Consider the following 18,031-nt stretch of genomic DNA (forward strand, 5'->3'; position numbering starts at 1 on the left):
CGGGCTGCCCGTGCTAGTCAGGAGGGCAGACACAGGGTGCATGTACAGCTGCCCCAGGCTCTGCCAGGAGACCCCTTGCAACCCAGAGGATGTCCAGTCCTCCCAGGCCAAAAACTCTATCGTGGGAACTTTCCGCTTCTGTGGAATGAAACGACAAGCCATACTGGCAGTGGCGCCAGAAAAAATGTGAAGAGGCCACAGAAGGGGCAGCCTGCATTTCTGGGAGGGCAAGCTGTGTCCCATATGCTAGATTTCGGGGTGGGTGGGAATATGGGGGCAGTGGGGAGCCTACTTTTCTGAAGGGATGCTTGCCTCTCTGGAACCAGCCTCGTGCCCAACTCGCCATCTTGCACAGCTACCGCCCTGTTTCGTGGGGGAGGCAATCACTTCCCTTCATTGCGGCATCTTTAAACATATATATAGTCCCTCTAAGGCGTAGCCATCGCTAATCCCAGGTGTGGCAGCTCTCACAAGAGTTCACAAGCAAGCTGCCGGCAGGGGGAGAGGAAAGCGCCGGTGGACAGACAGGAAACAAAATGGCGGGAAACAGCACAGATGGGAAACAAAATGGCGGCAGTGGGGGGCGGGAAACAAAATTGCGTCCTCCTCCAGTTTCACCCACCTCGGGGGGGAGGGGGGAATCACCAAAATACCCATTCCACCCCCTAGGTAAGGGGTGGCAAAAATCAAGAAGGCATTGCTGATTCGGGTCTCCCCACTGCAGACATCCTTGGGACCGGCCGGCTCTTTGTCTCAGAAGCCTGCAAGAATTCTTCATCTGCGGCCCTGACCCAAAGGAGCCACTGGCGTCCGTTCCACTCCAAAGGCCAACAGGATGCTGCAGTAATCTTAACAGGGTTTGTGACCTCTGGGATTGCAGACCTGTGGCCAGTTAAGACAATCTGAATGGCACAACGGGTGCCCTTTAATGGGGACAGTGCCGATATATTCGGCCAAACGGCCCAGAAAACTGACATGAAGTTATCATGGTGAATAATAGCTGAGCTGCCTCTCAAACCACCCGAATATGCTCCCAGAAAACGCTGCTAATCACTCCCTGATCTATGATGGCAGAAAAACAGGCAGAAAATTGATGACTTTAGTAAGTTCATACTTTCAACATGGTCGCCTTATAATTTGTAGGTCGCATGCCAAGGCATGCCACAGGTTTGCAAAGATCATCGCTAATTCCAGTTCACGGAGATGAGGTTTTTAACTCAAGGCGTCCAGAGTTCCTGAAGATCATGCAGAAAATCCTCCAGCCCCTAACAAATCCAGCCAGCATCCAGCAATTTAGTATTTAAGAAATGAGGATGATAAAAACACGTCCGTGGCACTGCTTGTCCAAATATTCCAGAGCGATTCGCAAACCACAAGCAACAGAACCAGCAATATAAATCAGACAAGATGATAAGAATCAAAACCAGACAACTGGAGAATGAGAGAGCAGCACAGCCAGAGAATGGCAGCCAAAGAAGCAGGTATAACAGAGGTGTGTGTGTGTGTCTGTGTGTGTGTGTGTGTGTCTGTGTGCAGTCAAGATCTGACACAAGCTTGGAACCAGGTGTTGTTGATTATAGACCGCACTGCACCTATTGATCCTGTCTACCCTGCCAGGCACCGATGCCGAACTCTGATGAATCGCACACAACCGGATCCTAGAGCTTGCTCAAGAGTTTCCCACAGTGGGCTTTTTTTTTTTTTTTTTTTTGGTTCCAAATTGGCTACACCCACACAACAATTTTGCAATTAACTCGCTAATGAATATGCGAAGTTTGGCTGAGCAAATATCTGGTCTGTGAATGAGGCAGGGAAGCTGGTGGCAAGCCAAAGATTCCCTGTGCACGGTTGCTTCCTTGCTTCTCAACACACGCAGACACACTCTGGGCTCGCACAAACAGCAGACAGGAGGGTACGCCCACCTCTGGACTGGACCACTTCCAATTCCTGGTGGGAAGCACCTGCTTGGATGCTTCCACACCTGCCTCCTGATCTTCCGTGGTGCTCGTTCCAGGGTGCAAAGTCCTGGATTCTCGGAGTCTCAGGGTGGAGATGTCACCCAGAGTGGACGTACCCTGGGGGCATTCTGGGTAAAAACAAAATGGCAGCCCCCCAAAAGAGCTCCAGTGCTCTTGAAATGGTTTAAAGAAAAAAGAGTTTGAATGAACAGTGCTACCATCCACCCATGTTCCAAAAAAGGGAGGAAATCCCTCCAGTGGCTGTTGCTGGTGTCTACCTTATGTTTCTTTTTAGATTGTGAGCCCTTTGGGGACAGGGAGCCATCTTTATTTATGTACTATTTATTTTTCTATGGAAACAGCTTTGAGAATTTTGTTGAAGAGTGGTATATAAATAGAAGAAGGAAGAAGAAGGAAGAAGGAAGAAGGAAGGAAGAAGGAAGAAGAAATGGCCACCCCAAATTTGCTACCTGCAAATGGGGCAGCAAATTTGGGGGGTGACCCATTTAGATGACCCTTGGCCTAGCAGAGCGATCATCGTGCTCCTAAACTCTTATGATACCGGGTCCTCCTATCTGAAATTGCATTTTGGGCTTCCCACGTCTCCACCCCGATGCCGTCTGCCAGAAAAGAGCGCTACGTCAGAGGGCCGAGGGCTTGCCCCTTCTCACAGCCACTTTCTTCCCTGGCCTTGGGACGCCCTTGGCGCTCACGTTCGTTAGGAAAGAGATTGATTAACACAACATTACTAGAAGCCTTCCCTCGCGCGCCGCTTTGGATGTGGGGCGCTGGGGGTGGCGACAAGAATTACAGAGCTGGAGCGAAACATTTAGGCAATTAATTCTCTTATGAGAGATTGTTCCAGATATCTAGAGGATCTTGTTGTTGTTGTTGTTAAAGCAAAGATACCATACATCACGGAGTAACGGTGTGATTCGCGAGGCGTGATTTGCAGCAGTGACATGTGTTTTCCTAAACTTAACACGGAAAGAACAATCGCTCTTTAATAATGTATATGCCTTGGCTGTGGCAAGGGAAACAGCAACCTGGATGGGAAAGGCCAGGCTGGGGAGGCAGTCTTAAAAATTGAGTGTGGATAGCAAATGTGGGCTATCTGAGCTACGGCCCCATCCCCGAAGGGGAACTGCTAACAGTCTCCCATCCAAACACAAACCCAGGCAGACCCTGCTTAGCAGAAGGGACCATTCATGCTTGCTGCCAAGGGACCAGCTCTCCTCCCCAGACCAGCACCGTCAACCCCCTCGGCTAAAGAACCGAGCAAGGAAAGCCTGCATCCAGTTTTACAAAACACAGAAGGATATTGCCAAAAGGCCCCCACATTGCCGCCTCCCGCCACCACCCGCAACCTCGCCGCCTGACCACAGGGAGGAGAGAGCTCGCGTGGGGTGCTTCAGACCAGCCTTGGCCTCTTCTGGGGTGGGGCGGAGGGTGTTTGGAAAAGCCCCGCCCTGAAGGGCTCGCGGGGAGGCAGCCCCAAAGGACAGCCAAGGGTTTCAGAACGGGCTGGCACGGAGCCACCACTCGGAGAAATTACATTAGGCAGCTGTCTTTTTCACACCGGACTTCCACAGAGCTGCTGCCGCTGCCGCCGCTAATGCATTAAAGCACCACTTAGGATTACAGCCCATGCATCTTTCATCTCCCGATATAATGAATCCTGCGCTACATGATCAGCTCAGGAAGCCTCTTGGAATCTTCTCTCCCCTCCACTCCCGGCTGCCCTCCCTTTCTGTCAACCCAAGATGAGCACACAAGTGGCATTTCTTTCAAAAGAAAGAAAGAAAGAAAGAGAAAGAGAGAGAAAAAGAAAGAGAGAGAAAAAGAAAGAAAGAAAGAAAGAAAGAAAGAAAGAAAGAAAGAAAGAAAGAAAGAAAGAAGAAACAGCCCCTCTCGGACCGTTGCTGGGCATGGCCAAGATGCCCAGGACCATGGAGAGCTCACGGTGAGGCTGCTTCCCAGGCCCTGCGGAGTAGGGGGCCCACCACCAACCAGCAGAGAGCCGGGAGGGCTGCTCCAGCAATGGTCTGGAGCCCCACCTCAGCCGGTGGACCCCTCCCCTGATGGCAGGGGGCCCAGGGCCAGGGCCGCGACACCTTCTTCGCGCCGTCCAAATCCCATCAAGCAGCAACGGTTGCCCACCGGCCGGCTGCTGCGGATTAGCTTTCCAGTCCAGCGACGATTGCATTTCACTGGTGGCTGGAGCCGTTCCTCGGTACACACAGCTCCTAATAAAGTGCTGTGGTGCGCGAGGCCGCCCTATAATTGTCAGATATTATGATGATATTTTTGTTGGCTCCTATCAGCTGTATACATAAGGAATGAGGGGACCAAAAAATAATAATAAATAGCAGCAGCCTACGACCTGAGCCACGGCACGGCAATCTGCACAGAATCCCTTCCCGAATAAGCCACCTGGCTCTTCGCAAAGAAACAAACAACCCAAGCAAACACGAGAGAAATGGCATCAAATGGCGGCTGCAAAGAGTATTTTTTTAAATAATAATAATAATAAAATTCTGTGCCCTGGTTTCCCCCTGGCTGCTCCTGCTTCTGCCCCATTGATTGCCCCCACTCTGGGTACTGCTTCTTTCTCCTTCCTGGATTAGTCAGGTGGGCGGGCCCACTCAGCCAGGGATCCTGTAGCAAACAGGATGATGTCACCAAGCTATGTAGCCAATCAGACAGTGTCAGGCTGCAGCAAGGGTCACGCTCCAGAGTCCTGGACGTTGGGATTGGGGGAGAAAACTGTCCATCGATCTAAGAGGGGCCGGAAGCAGGCGAGTGGCCCATAACCATTCCGCCCAGCTGCAGCAGAAGGTCAGACCTCAGCCCCTGCCTCCCAAGAGCTGTGCCTATCCGCAGCCACTCAACCTGCAGTCAGCCTGCCCCCACCGACCCCCGAAAAATGTTGATGGAAGTTCAAATGTAGGAAGCTCCCTTCTACCCAGTCAGACCCTGGGTCCATCTAGCTCAGTATTGTCTTCACAGACGGGCAGTGGCTTCTCCAAGGCTGCAGGCAGGAGTCTCTTTCCCAGCCCTTTCTTGAAGTCAGAGATGCTGCCAGGGAGGGAACTTGGAGCCCTCTGCATGCAAGCAGACAGGTGCTCTTCCCAGAGCAGCCCCCCTCCCCTAAGGGGGAAATATCTTACAGCGTCCACACATGTAGTCTCCCATTCAACTGCAACCAGGGCAGACCCTGCTTAGCAAAGGGGACCATTCATGCTCACTACCACCAGACCGGCTCTCCTCACATAGGAGCCATGGACAGTAGAGAGAGGCGATGGGGCCATTTTGCTGCCCGGCCCACAGCCCACTAATCTGATGAAAAAGTTCTCAAAGCAGTTTACGGAGGAGGAGGTCCCCTGCCCCAAAGGGCCTACAGTTTTTGAAGAAACACAAGCCCCCGATAATGCTGTGCTGGGTCTGTTGCTCTCCACCTGCTAAACAGGAGAGCATCAGCACTTTGCAAAGGGCACCTCATTGCCACTTAGCAGGGGACACCTTGAGGCAACGGCCTCACCTGGCCCCACGGAAGGGCCGCCCCCAGTTATGAGGCTGGCTGCCAGGCCTCTCCCCACATCTTTGGACAGACCTTCATTTCAGAGATAAGGTGAGCCCGAGATCACCTTGAGAGAAGCAAGCAAACAGCCACTGGAAACAACTCTCTCAAGCAGGGCTGCCAACCTAGGAGGGAGGGGTGGAAATGATGAGTTCGGTGAGGGGGGGGCTTTGAAGGGTGTGTGCAGAGGAGCTGGTTACACTCCAAAACCTGATTTTTGCACTGAAATGAAACCAACTCTGCTGGGAACGGATTTAATATTGCGTTGGCACCTCTGTCTTCATTTAGAACCACTGAATTGCATTTTGTGCTGCTTTCTTTGGGAGTCTGCTCTTTAAATTTGCTTTGGGTTTATTCGCTTAGGAAAAAAAATTCACATCGCCAAGGAGGAGGGGGAATAAGTAAAAGGACTTTTCATCCTTTTTATTCTCCCTCTCCTTGATTCTCAAATGAGATTTACGGATTCCCTTTCAGCACCCACCTAGGTCTCTTTTAAAATAAAATATAAAATAATACGGACCCGCGAAGGAGTCGGGAGCAGGGAGAATTTTTTTAAAACTCCCTGGGCTTATGACTACGTGAGCAGAGCTGGGGAGGGCAGAGGGAAGTGGTGATTAAGGGAGGGATTTTCCCAGGCTCAAAGTGCTCAGCCACCTCCCCATATCAAAGAATTAATGTTTGAAGGAGGACGAGAAGATTGAGAAAGGAAGGTCAGCTGCTTGATCCCAACAGGGCTCTGTTTCCCCGATGCAAGGACGGCACTTCAGGCTGCCTGGAATGCATCAGAGGTCACCTTGGGCCTGGCCTGAAAAGATTGCCAGAGCAGGTGGCACAGTCCTGATGTGGGAGCAAGGACTGTACCGCTTCAGGCTGTCAGGGGAGGGCCGCATTTTTAACACTCCCCCGTGTAAGACACACCCCGCAAGTTTAAGAAGGGCCTCCAGGAGGAGCATCCGAAAATGAGATTGCCCACCTGCAGCTTGAAGGGGTAGCATCTTCCACTCCTGGGATGGTGTAAACTGGGCCTCAATCTTCCTTACATCAACCCTGCAAGGTAGGCGAGTCCGGCTATCCCTTTACCGCAGATCAGAGGGGCTGAGGTTTAAAGCAGGGGTAGGCAGCCTCAGCTCTCCAACTGTTGCTGAACTGCAACTCTCATCATCCCCATGTGGCTGGGGATGATGGGAGTTGGAGTTCAGCAACAGCTGGAGAGCCCAGGCTGCCTACCCCTGGCTCAGAGGAGAGTCACCGTCCCAATTCTGGATGAGCAACATAGGAACATAGGAAGCTGCCATACACTGAGTCAGGCCCTTGGTCTATCTGGCTCAGTATTGTCTTCACAGACTGGCAGCGGCTTCTCCAAGGTTGCAGGCACGACTCTGTCTCAGCCCTATCTTGGAGATGCTGCCAGGGAGGGAACGTGGAACCTTCTTCTCTTCCCAAAGCAGCTCCATCCCCTGCAGGAATCTCTTCCAGTGCTTACATTTCTAGTCTCCCCTTCACATGCAACCTTGGCGGACCCTGCTTAGCTAAGGGGACAAGTCATGCTTGCTGCCACCAGACCAGCTCTCCTCCATTCAAAGGAAGCCGCTCACAGCTCAGTCCCTCAACTGCTAGGCCAAGGGCCCCCACATCTAAAAGCACTCATCACACACAATGATACTTTCCGCTTTGTCGCCCTTTAAACCTCACAACAACCCTGCGAGGCAGGTTAGGCTAAGAGAGAGAGAGAGAAGAGGCTGTCCGAGAGTCACGCGGCGATTTCATGGCTGATTTAAACACCATTTAAACACCAGAACCTGAAGCAAGGGCATACAGCAAAGGGGAGTGGTGAAGAGCCCGCCCCTGAATTTGTATGGACAATATTCTATGGATCCAACTCAGGAATCATTTTCCACCCCACTACTCTCTGCCTTTCCCCCGCTGGTCTGCAGCCCCCTGCCCGCCCGCCCGTGATCTTCTCCACCTGCATCTGTTATCAATATCTAATTAAAAATTTAAAAAAAGAGAGGGAAGGGCAATAATTATTAGGTTATAACCGTTATTGACCCGTCTCTAAAAGGAGCAGGTGGGTTTGGAAGAAGCGGACGGCCCACCCCCACCCCACGCCGCACGGACACACTTGCTGGGCGGCCTTGGGGGGTTTCGCCACCACGGTGCGAGTGGGGAATTCTCAGGCCCAGATGGAGAGAAGGTTCTTCCACTCAGCCCAATGAAACCGCCTCGTGTGGGTTTGCTCACCAATGCCGCCCTTCCCAGGGAGAGGCACCCAAAGCATTCCACAAGGACCACAAGACTCTCCCTGCTGTGCGGGTCTCTCTCCCGCCATCTCTCCTTGAGGAGGAGAGCTGGTCTTGCAGCAGCAGCAAGCATGGATTGTCCTCTTTGCTAAGCAAGGGTCTGCCTTGGTTTTGCACTTGGATGGGTGACGACGCGTGAGCCCTCTTGGCTGTAAGATTCCCCCCCCCCCCGAGGGGATGGGGCTCTAGGTCACCTTGCAGCATCGCCAGGCAGAGCTGTGGGAAAGGCCCCTGCCTGAAATCATGGAGAGCCGCTGCCAGTCAGTGTAGACAATCCTCAGCTAGCTGGACCAGGGGTCTGACTCAGTATAAGGCAGCTTCCTATGTTCCGAGGAACCCTGGTGGCACGTACCACCCCCGAGAGCATAACCCAGAAGGGGCATCCCCAGGAGGAGGGGACTGAGTCACTGGGGTCCTCATGCCCCGTTTATGGGCCCCCTGGAGACAACTGGGTGGAAGGAAGACAGGATGCTGGAACAGCAACTGGAACTTGGGTCCGATCCAGATGACATCCTTGAAACCTCTTTTTCCAACAAGTGTCTAGAAGCAAAGCCATTGCCTTGCTGAGACCTATGCCTTGCCAGGGAGTTGGGGGCGGGGGGGGGGAGGGAATGGCCTTCTTCCCCCCCCCCCGGTGATATATCCTCAACCCCATTTTATTCACAAAGATTTGCATTGATTTTGCTATTAAAAAAGTTATGAGTTGGTTTGGCTTGCGGAAAAACAACACCATTGATCTCCCTTTCTTGCCTCTTAATTTGTCTCAGAATGGCAAGGACCCTTAATGGCTTCAAAGAGATTTACAGGTTGGGGGGGGCGGGGTGAGGTGAGACAACAGGACCCAGCTTATATAGCCCTCTGGCTCCGCCCCCAAGTGGAGGTCAGCCAATGGGGCAACAGGAGGCAGGGCCCTTGAGGTGCCTGCCTGCCTATCAACTCTTTGAGTTGGAGGCTCTGCTACCCAAAGACCAAGTTGCCTCGAGCCCATCTGGCAACTATGCACCTGGAACAGAGAGGGCTCAGCTGGGCTCCTGACTACAGCTCTACAGAGCTGGTCTTGTGGCAGCGAGCATGAATGGCCCCCTTTGCTAAGCAGGGTCTGCCCTGGTTTGCTTTTGAATGGGAGACTGCATGAGTGTGAGCGCCGGAAGACATTCCCCTGAGGGGATGGGGCCACTGCAGGAAGAGCCCCTGCCTGCTTGCAGACAGAAGGTTCCAAATTGCCCCCCCTGGCAGCATCTCCAAGATAGGGCTGAGAGAGATTCCTGCCTGCCACCTCGGAGAAGCCACTGCCAGTCTGTGAAGACAATACTGAGCTAGATGGACCAGGGGTCTGACTCCATATACAAAAACCTCCTATGTTCTTATCTGGCAACCCCATGTGCATACAGTTGTCTGTATACACGTTTTTGTGTAGCTGTGCATGTGTTCATTTTGAAAGCGAACAGCACCCACCACCACCACCAACTCCTCTCAAATGCAGGGTCCACACTGGTGATGAACTACTCTAAACGTGCTGAGCGTAACATGTGAACAACTGTACATATGTGCACGGCCCACACATTGAAATCCTGTGCGAATTGGGCTTTTGTAGGGACAAGCGAGCTCAGCGCTCTCCGGGGTGCTGAAATCGGTGTCTGAGTCACACACACCCCTGGAGGAGTCTGGTGCTGAACGAGAACCCTCTGCCTGCCACGCTCGTGCCCCACCCCTGAGTCCCAGCCTCGCTCCTGGGCCAGCAGTGATTCTGGCCCCCATGGCACTGTGGACTAGAGATTTCGGTCTTGGGGCAAGAAAAGAGGCAGCCTCGGAAACAAGCATCAGCCTATGGGTTGGTTGCTGTTCTGTTTTTCAATGCAGAGCAAAGTGGGAGGGCTGCTGGGAGGGCCCCTGTTTTGGCCTTTGCTGGGAGCCACGCGAGAATGGAAAGACGGATATGTCTAACGATTGGATGTGCTTGGCAGACAAAGCAATAAACTCCCAGGGTGTGGAACATTCATCAATAAATGCTCAACAGCCACAAACGCCTTTGCAGAGTAGAAGCAATTTAGCAGCAAAGCCAGGCATCCTTGTGTCCTTTGAGCCAATGGCTTTCCCACGGCTCTTCTGCCTCCCTCCCCACACTCTACAGAGGAACTACCAACCTGTACATTGTTTTTGGGTGAGGTGGTGGAGGCATTGATTGCATCAAACCCCTCTGTTTTCAGATCAGAGGTGGAGAAGACCTTTGAGGGGAGGTCACTTTTCTTTCTTTCTTTCTTTCTTTCTTTCTTTTCCTGCCATCCTTCATAATCAGTCATTAAAGATGTCACAGGAACATAGGAAGCTGCCATATACTGAGTCATACCATTGGCTCATTTATCCAGCCTCGCAGCAGCTCCTCCAAGGTGGCAGGCAGGAGTCTCTCCCAGCCCTATCTTGGAGATGCTGCTGCCAGGGAGGGGACTGGGAACCTTCTGCATGCAAGCAGGCAGGTGATCTTCCCAGAGTGTTTTCATCCTCCAAGGGGAATATCTTACAGGGCTCACACATGTATCTTCCCATTCAAATGCAAACCAGGGCAGACCCTGCTTAGCAAAGGGGACAATTCATGCTCACTACCACAAGACCAATGTTCATACATCATCATGCATCATACAGATAAGTTTGATGGATATTAATGACTGCCAAAATGACTGTTTGTTATTGTTCATTACTGGAAAATTAAGAAGGTAAAAGTAAGACAAATCCACTTGTGCAATCCAAGGCACAGCGCCACACCCAAGGAGACCCAATAAGAAGTCAAGAAGAATATGCCAAATCCCTCTCTACAGCACAAAGACTGCCCCTTCAGCACACACAAAAGTGTTCTGGGTTTCACAAAATGCCACAAAAGCCGAATGCAGGGGCACTGCAGAATCACCCCCGAGTTTTCCCAAATGCAGTGCCCTACGTGAGTTTCCACCTCCTCTGACCTTGGCACTGGGTGCCCGTACCTTCTCGAGCATCCTTCCTCTCTGCCCATGACACTTTATAAGCAAGGAGAAGGCCATTCTCTGCCCAGAGGGGCTCACGGTTGTGACCCAAGGGAGACAGCAGGGGAAGGAGCGGGAAATGGAAGAAGGGACCCACTGTGGGAGAAGATGGATTCATTCCGCATGCACAGACCTGGGCTTTGGTACAGGGCAACTCCGGAGGGGGAGCGGCCAGACGCCCACCCCAATGGTGGGGATATATTGGAACAGCATTTATTTAGTCATTCATTCATCCATTCAATTTCTATACCGCCCTTCCGAAATGGCTCCACCGATCAAGCCAGCACCCTGCCCTCTGATGGATTCAAGAGAGAGCTCATTTTAGCGCCATCAGTTAAAAATGCATTCCACCTCTGCATCGGAAGGCATACGCGGACGAGTTATTAATGTACCAGTCTCTGTTTCTCGCCACATTTTTAAAAATAGATGTATTGGTAACCATCCTCAACACAGAACGTTCCCACCCTACTGGCAGTTCTACAAAGAGACGCACATGTCTGGACTTGGCGACGTGGCGTCCTTCCTTGGCAATCCGTGCCTTGGGGGTTATTTTTGAGAAACATCGATTAATCAGAAGCCTGGCCAGAGTCCCGCCACAGAGAGTTAAGAACGTAATATGTTAAATTCTAGGCATTCTGCCTAATCAGCTGTTTCTGAAGGGCCCAGCCTGCCTCCCCTTCCAAGGGAGGGGATTTTATTCTGACATTTCTCTCTTGCTCTTGACCAGAGCGGTGCAAATGGTTAGGGTTCCCCTCGCAACAAACCTGTGAGGCCGCTGAGGCCGGGAGAGAGGCGAGTGGCACAGAGCCACCCAGTGAGTTTCGTGACTGGGCGGGGATTTGAACTGGCGCCTCCCGGGCCCTCGTCCGGCACTCTAACCACTATACCGCACTGGCTTATACTTGCTGATAGGGTCTGTCAGTGGGTCTCCATTTTGACCCACACACTGATCCCACTCGTCTAGGACAAGCCTGGCCATGGAAACCTCCCGACGTGTCACCGTCAACGAGCCGGATCTTCCACTGTCGGAGGAGGGTCTGGACTCGGGTCTGTATTACGGGTCAGGTGCAACACCGACACCCTCTCCAGACCTACAACCACCTCACTGAATGCGACCACAGCAGCGGCTCAAATCCGCCATGCCACCCGACGACGGGGTCAGGAAACAGGGCTGGACAACATGCCTCTTCCACATTTTATGTTCTAGCACTTCTGTGAGAGCTTAAAGGCTGCTCTTTTTCTTTCTTTCTTGGTCAGCCTTGATCAGCTGCTGAACAGCCCAGGAGGCAACCTTCCCACCCACAGCCCTTTGTTCTTGCTTCAGGCACCAAGCTCTCCAAAGCAAGGCCAGCCTCGCGTTTTTCACCTCCTTTTATCCATGCTCCAGGTTCCTCTTTGCTTTTAATATTCTTGTTCATTGATTTCTCTCTCTCTCGCACACTCACTTTCCCCCCTTTTCAAGTTAAATACGCACCGTGGCGCAAAACCGATACGGAGACGATGCGGTGATTATAGGTGATGCACGGCTCGAGAGCGAACCGAGGGAGGTGGGGAAAGGAGCGTCTTCACCACTCTTGCCACGCTGGATCCTAATGCTTCCGGCGTCCATGCCGATTGCGATCAGCTTTCTGATTGCTACAGGAAGTTTAAATTGGAAGACTTCATTGCTGCCCACAGGACACAGCCGTTTGATTAATGAGGGACAGAGATGCAGGACTAATGGATGCAGGAATGCCCAGTGATGGATCTGAAGTGGCTTGAAATTGCAGCAATTCAGTGAAGTCAGTCCCACCCTGTATCTGAAGTTCACTTCATTCAAGGCTCGGTCCAAGCAGAGGCACAACAGCACAGCGAATTGTGTCTCTTGGGCATGTGTAGAGTTGCATTTTCCTCACCCAGACACTGCAAGTCTGTAGTTAGCAGAATAGGATCCCAAGTCAGAAGGCTTGGCTCCTGGGCAGGATTGAACCCTGGCACCTGTTGCATGCTGGCCTTAAGTGGGCAGAAACTTCAGTTCAGTTCAGAATTCAATGATATTTATCTGAATTATTCCCAAGGAATCGTGGTGGGACATGGGCAACGCACCTGTCAATTGGCACGTGGGAGGAGATTTGTGCAATTTCTTGGATCTCAAAAGATGTCTTGATTGTTTAGCCAAACCTTATTATAATTTAATCTCTCACTCCCTCCAAAATGGAACCTCCAGATTCAAAGGCAGTATATCCATGAATACTAGCTGCCGAGGGGCAACAAGAAGGCTGTTGCTCCCTCAGCCTGCTGTGGCAGTATCCCAGGTGCCCTGGGACATGCATTTCTTTCCCAGGGCACCCGGCATTAAGGTGCCATGAGAAAACGACCTTTCCCAGGTCTCCTGGCAACTAAAATGCTACCACAATGGTGTCGCAGGTCAGGAGAAGGGAAGGTGTCCATGCTGCCTCCGACAAATGCCACCGTAGCAGCACAGGGGAGGAAAGAGAGACCGACTGACTGACCAACCTCCTTCCTCACCTCTGAAGCAGCAGCAGCTGCCAAGGTTTGCAATGGGGAGTGGGCAGCAATTGAGTTTAAAACATTGGGTAAATGTGATCTTTCCCCTGTGCATTCTCCAATGTAGCTCATAAATGCCAGTCCCAATTTCAACAAGGGCCCGGCAGGCAGGTGTGGGGTGGGTTGCCTCTTGCTAAGCGTTCCTTACAAGCATACAAGCAGAGCAGAAGTGGAAGCAAGGATCTTCCTTTAAGCCGACAGCCCAGCCATTGATCTTGCCTCAGATTCCCCATGAGCGACTCTTGTGCCAGCTTCAGCCAACTCCACTAAAACTCTCCTCTCTCTTCCGGGTCCTTTTAAATCAGGCACTGGCTCCGAGTGGTTTCTCTGCCCCTCCTGCTAGCCGGAGGGTGTCTCTTTCCAAAGGCTGACTTGAGATTCCAGACCATCAGGAAAGCATCCATGATCGTTAAAAGAATATTCTCCTGCTTTTGTGCAAGTCCCAGGGTCGCTCATTAGTTGCCCGACTGAGGGGGCCAAACTTGAAAAACCATTCTGCAAGGATCAGCAAACGCCTGCAAATCTTCACTGAGGAAAAAGGTCCCGGAATCGAGGTGCCTTTTGGTGCATCTTTCCAACAATTCACCTTCTCTCCTTTTGTGGCATATTAAGGGGAGGAGGTAGGGAACTGCGCAGATACCAGTTTATTCCCGACAGGCAGCAGGTTTTGATATGAAAGCAGGCTTTAAGAATGCACACACTGCAACTGCAGTGCAATGCCAAAACATCTCTCAATGTCTACAGAGAGAAGGGGTCCATCCGTGCTTCCGCCATCTGCCTCCTCCCTTCCCTTTTGTCCTCCTTTCCCTCCACTGACAATTAAGACCACCCACTCCCTGCCACAGGTCTGCTGCCAGTTACGGGGGAAACAGCCCCACGATGAGAGAAAGCATGCCTGCCCTTTTAAGCACAGCCCAGGCTGGGGGAAACTCATATTGGACTCCCAGTACCCGTCCAGGCCTCTTAACAAGCTGGCGCTCACATGCTGCCCGGTGGTGCCTGTCACTCCGAAGCAGAGCTGCCTGCCTGTGCCAAGCGCCTGGCGTGCCACAGCTACGGAGGCGCTAATGAGAACCCACATGGCGGGCCTCCACTGGCTGGGAAGCAGGGGCCGCTTTGGCACCCGAGACCATCCGCTACGCCGGGCAGGCAGGCAGTCATGGAAAGGGTCCCAGAACGTCTCCATATGCCAGCGAGCAGAGTGGTCTCTTCACACGCACCTGCCCACTTCAGACGCGCCGCTGTTGCCAGGAGGAGGGTGCTGGTGTGAACAGCACAGGGCAAGCAGGAGGAGAGGAGGCCTGTTCTCCAGAACCGAGCGGGGAGGCATGAGCAGGGCCCATCCCTTTCCTATTCAGGGTGTCGCTTTCTCCGGGGCAAAGGAGAGGAATACGGCTGAGGAAGCTGCCATACCGAGTCTGACCCTTGGTCCATCCAGTTCAGTATTGTCTGCACTGACTGGCAGCAGAAACTCAGGGAGTGAACCTGGGAGCTTTTGCAGGCAAAACAAGGACTCTGCCACTGAGCTACAGCCCCATCCTCGAAGGGGCATGCCCTGCCCTGCCACAGGGGAGGGCTCCCTAGAGGCACCTGGTGGGCCACTGTGTGAAACAGGAGGCTGGCCTAGATGGGCTTCCTTGGGCCTGATCTAGCCGGGCTGTTCTTATTCATAAAGCATGCAAAGAAGTCAGCTTGCAGAGACTGCATTCTGCTGTATCGAGGCACCTTTTGTGTGGCAAGTTAACCACGTGCAGAAGCTCCTGGAAGCATCACTGCACAAAAGCACAAAAGCCGTTCCAAAGAAGCCGCTCCCCACTGACAACAGAACGGCCTTCCGGCTGGGCTCAAAAGCTCCCCCACCTGGGAAGCGAACAAACAGCCTCCCTGGGCTCACCACTCCACCTTTCTCCGCATTTCCCAGGCTGTGAGACACGAGGGGGCTTGAAGAGAGAGAAAACCGATACGGGCAGTGAATGAAGCCGGTCACTCTGCCCAAATATGTAGCTTAGATGCAGAGGATATTCTGGAATCAACGGCAGGTGAAGAGGAGGAAGGGCAAGGAACGCAGCCAGGAGGGCAGCCAAGATGGGTCTGCTTAGCCCAGCACCCTGCTTCCAACAGTGGACAGCCAGAAATGTCTGGGTGGTACCCCTCCTAAGTGAGCCAAGAGACATCCTCAAAAGCGGCAATTATCTTATATTTAGCAGGGGGAGAACAACTGGCCCGATCCAATCCCAGCATCTGAATGGGAGCCTTGATGTGTGAGCACTGTAGGATATTCCCCTTAAGGGATGGAGCCGCTCTGGGAAGAGCATCTAGGTTCCAAGTTCCCTCCCTAGCAGCACCTCCAAGAGAGGGCTGAGAGCTATATAGACCAAGGGTCGGACTCAGTATATGGCAGCTGCCTATGTCCCTAGGAGAGGGCCAATCGCTCAAGAGGTGGAAAACTGCTTGGCACCGAAAAGGTCCCTAAGGTCCAGACCTCAGCACCAGCAAGCAACACTCTCTCTTGGACTGCAGGTGTCTTACTTCTCATTTTATTGTCTTGTCCTCAGCCAGAGCAGGCATCTCTGCCCCAAACAGCCCCAGTCTTGCCAAGAGACGGAAATCCCAAACGAGGCAGATTTAGGCTGGAAGTAAATCCAAGAAAACTAGGTCAGGTATTTTAAGCTTCGGCAGCCATTCAAGCCTGAGCCCAAAATGTATGTTAAAAGCAGAAGCGTGAACTAAAAGGCGGGCGGGCAGGCAGCCGTGGCGTGTGGGGAAAGAGACGTGTGGGCCGACATCTTTCTTGGGCTGCAAAACTCCCACCTGGAAAGAGGCTTTCTGCCTTCCCCAATCTGGAATCGTGCACCAGACTCAAAAGGGTGGCATTTCCTTTTCAGGGCTCCCTTCCTGGACACAAACGGAGACGTTTCACTGGAAATCCAGTCTGTCTGTTGTTGGGCCCAACCTTGCCCAGAGAAGAGAAGCTGAGCTTGGATCCCCCGTCGACTCTTGAGGCAGGGCAGGGCAGCGACTCCGAGCTCTGAAACCCACTTTCCGCTTCTCACAAAGAGCAGAGAGCTGAAGGCAGCCGAGCGCAAATTCCCCTTGCCGGCGCGAGCTTTGAACCCTTGACTTTCAGAGCCACGACAGCTGTTGGCCTCTTTTAGAAGTGCGGCACCCGCTCCCCAGCCAGCCGGAACATCTGCTGCGCTTCAAACATCGGCAGCCGCGGGGTCATCGTGTGTCCGCCAAGCCTCTCGCCCGTTGCAAGCCCAGGGGTCACCGCTCCCCAGGAGATGCGTGCCGGCCCTGGGAAATCCAAGCCATCCTAAGACTCAGCCACCAGTTTGGGCTAGCCTGGAGTTCCAGAGCCCCCTCTCAGCCCTCAGAGTTCTGCCTCGTCACATGAAGGCAGCGGGTGGGGAAGGGACCTAATTCTCACCGTCAGCAGAAGAGGCGGTAAACGTGTGGCTGGAGGCCTGGAGCGCTCCAGACGGCAACAGCAAGAAAGGGTGTGCCCTCCCCTCCTGCCTGCGGGCTTCTCGGAGGCATCTGGTGGGCCACCGTGGGAAACAGGAGGCTGGACTAGGTGGGCCTCCTTGGGGGGCCTGACCCAGCAGGGCTGTCCTGATGCTCAGGTGAAGCCTCACGTAGCAGAATGCTCTTCCGTTGCGGGAAAAGCTTCCTGCACAGAGACAACTACCAGCAAGAGGGAGGAACAGAGAGACAGAGGGAGGAGATACGGGGAAAGAAGGCAGGTGTGCATCATGACGCTGGAAGTGCAAGAAAGCCCGGCGTTTCCTAAAGAACAAACGGACCTTCGCTCTGAGCCAGCACAACTCTGACTGGCAGCAGCTCCCAAAGACTCATCAAAAGAATGCACACCCAAGGGGGGCACTAGAGCTCAGTGGCAGAGCCCCTGCTTGGCACAGGCCCTGGTGGCTTCTCTAGTGAGCATGACCCCAAAGGGGGTGGCCTCTCTCTGCCTCGGCGAACAGGCAGTACTGGCCGGAGAGAGTAATGGTCTGACTCTGCATACAGCCAAGCCCACCGAAGCCAAGTGAACAGCCTGGGTGTGTGGGCAGGAGAGAGAGAGGGAAGTTTCCTCTCTTCTTCCCGCCCAATTATCTGCCATAAATCAATGCCACGGCGACATCCTGGGGTAAATATACTCATCGTCGTCTAACACCTTGTCAAAAGCCGGCGGGCGATCTCACTCCATAACTCGTGCTGACATATTGATCCTGGTGGCAGCTGCCTGGATGCTTTCCGAGAGGAAAAGGAGCCATCCTCTCCTCTTCCAAGAGTCCTGCTGGCTCTGCTGACTCAAAGGCCTGAGCCCGGGAGGAACCTTTCGGGGTGGGGTGGAGGCCAAGGGGAGCCCCAACCCGGACTTTGGGCAGCCAGGACGCCAGCTCTTCCTCGGGGGGGGGGGCACTGTTCCCTTTTCGAGGGGAGGGGCCCTTGTCAGAAGGGCTGAAAGACTCATTGTGGGATCGCTTAGGATGCTTAGAAACCCATAGCGGGAGTTCCTTGTCGGCCTTCAGGAGAAGAGCCCTTAAAACCTATCTGTTTAGCCCGGCCTTCCAGAGTTTCAACACTGTTTGAATTGTTAATGGTTTTAAAACTGTTTTTAAAATTGTT

The 18,031-nt window shown here is 53.0% G+C and overlaps 1 protein-coding gene across 5 annotated transcripts in view; it reads right to left on the reverse strand.

Annotated features, from left to right (window-relative positions):
* IGSF21 (immunoglobin superfamily member 21) overlaps window positions 1–18,031 on the reverse strand; it is a 228,248-nt gene that overhangs the window by 154,054 nt on the left and 56,163 nt on the right. The window lies entirely within an intron of this gene.

This window comes from Hemicordylus capensis, chromosome 16, assembly GCF_027244095.1.
Source record: "Hemicordylus capensis ecotype Gifberg chromosome 16, rHemCap1.1.pri, whole genome shotgun sequence".
NCBI lineage: Eukaryota > Metazoa > Chordata > Lepidosauria > Squamata > Cordylidae > Hemicordylus > Hemicordylus capensis.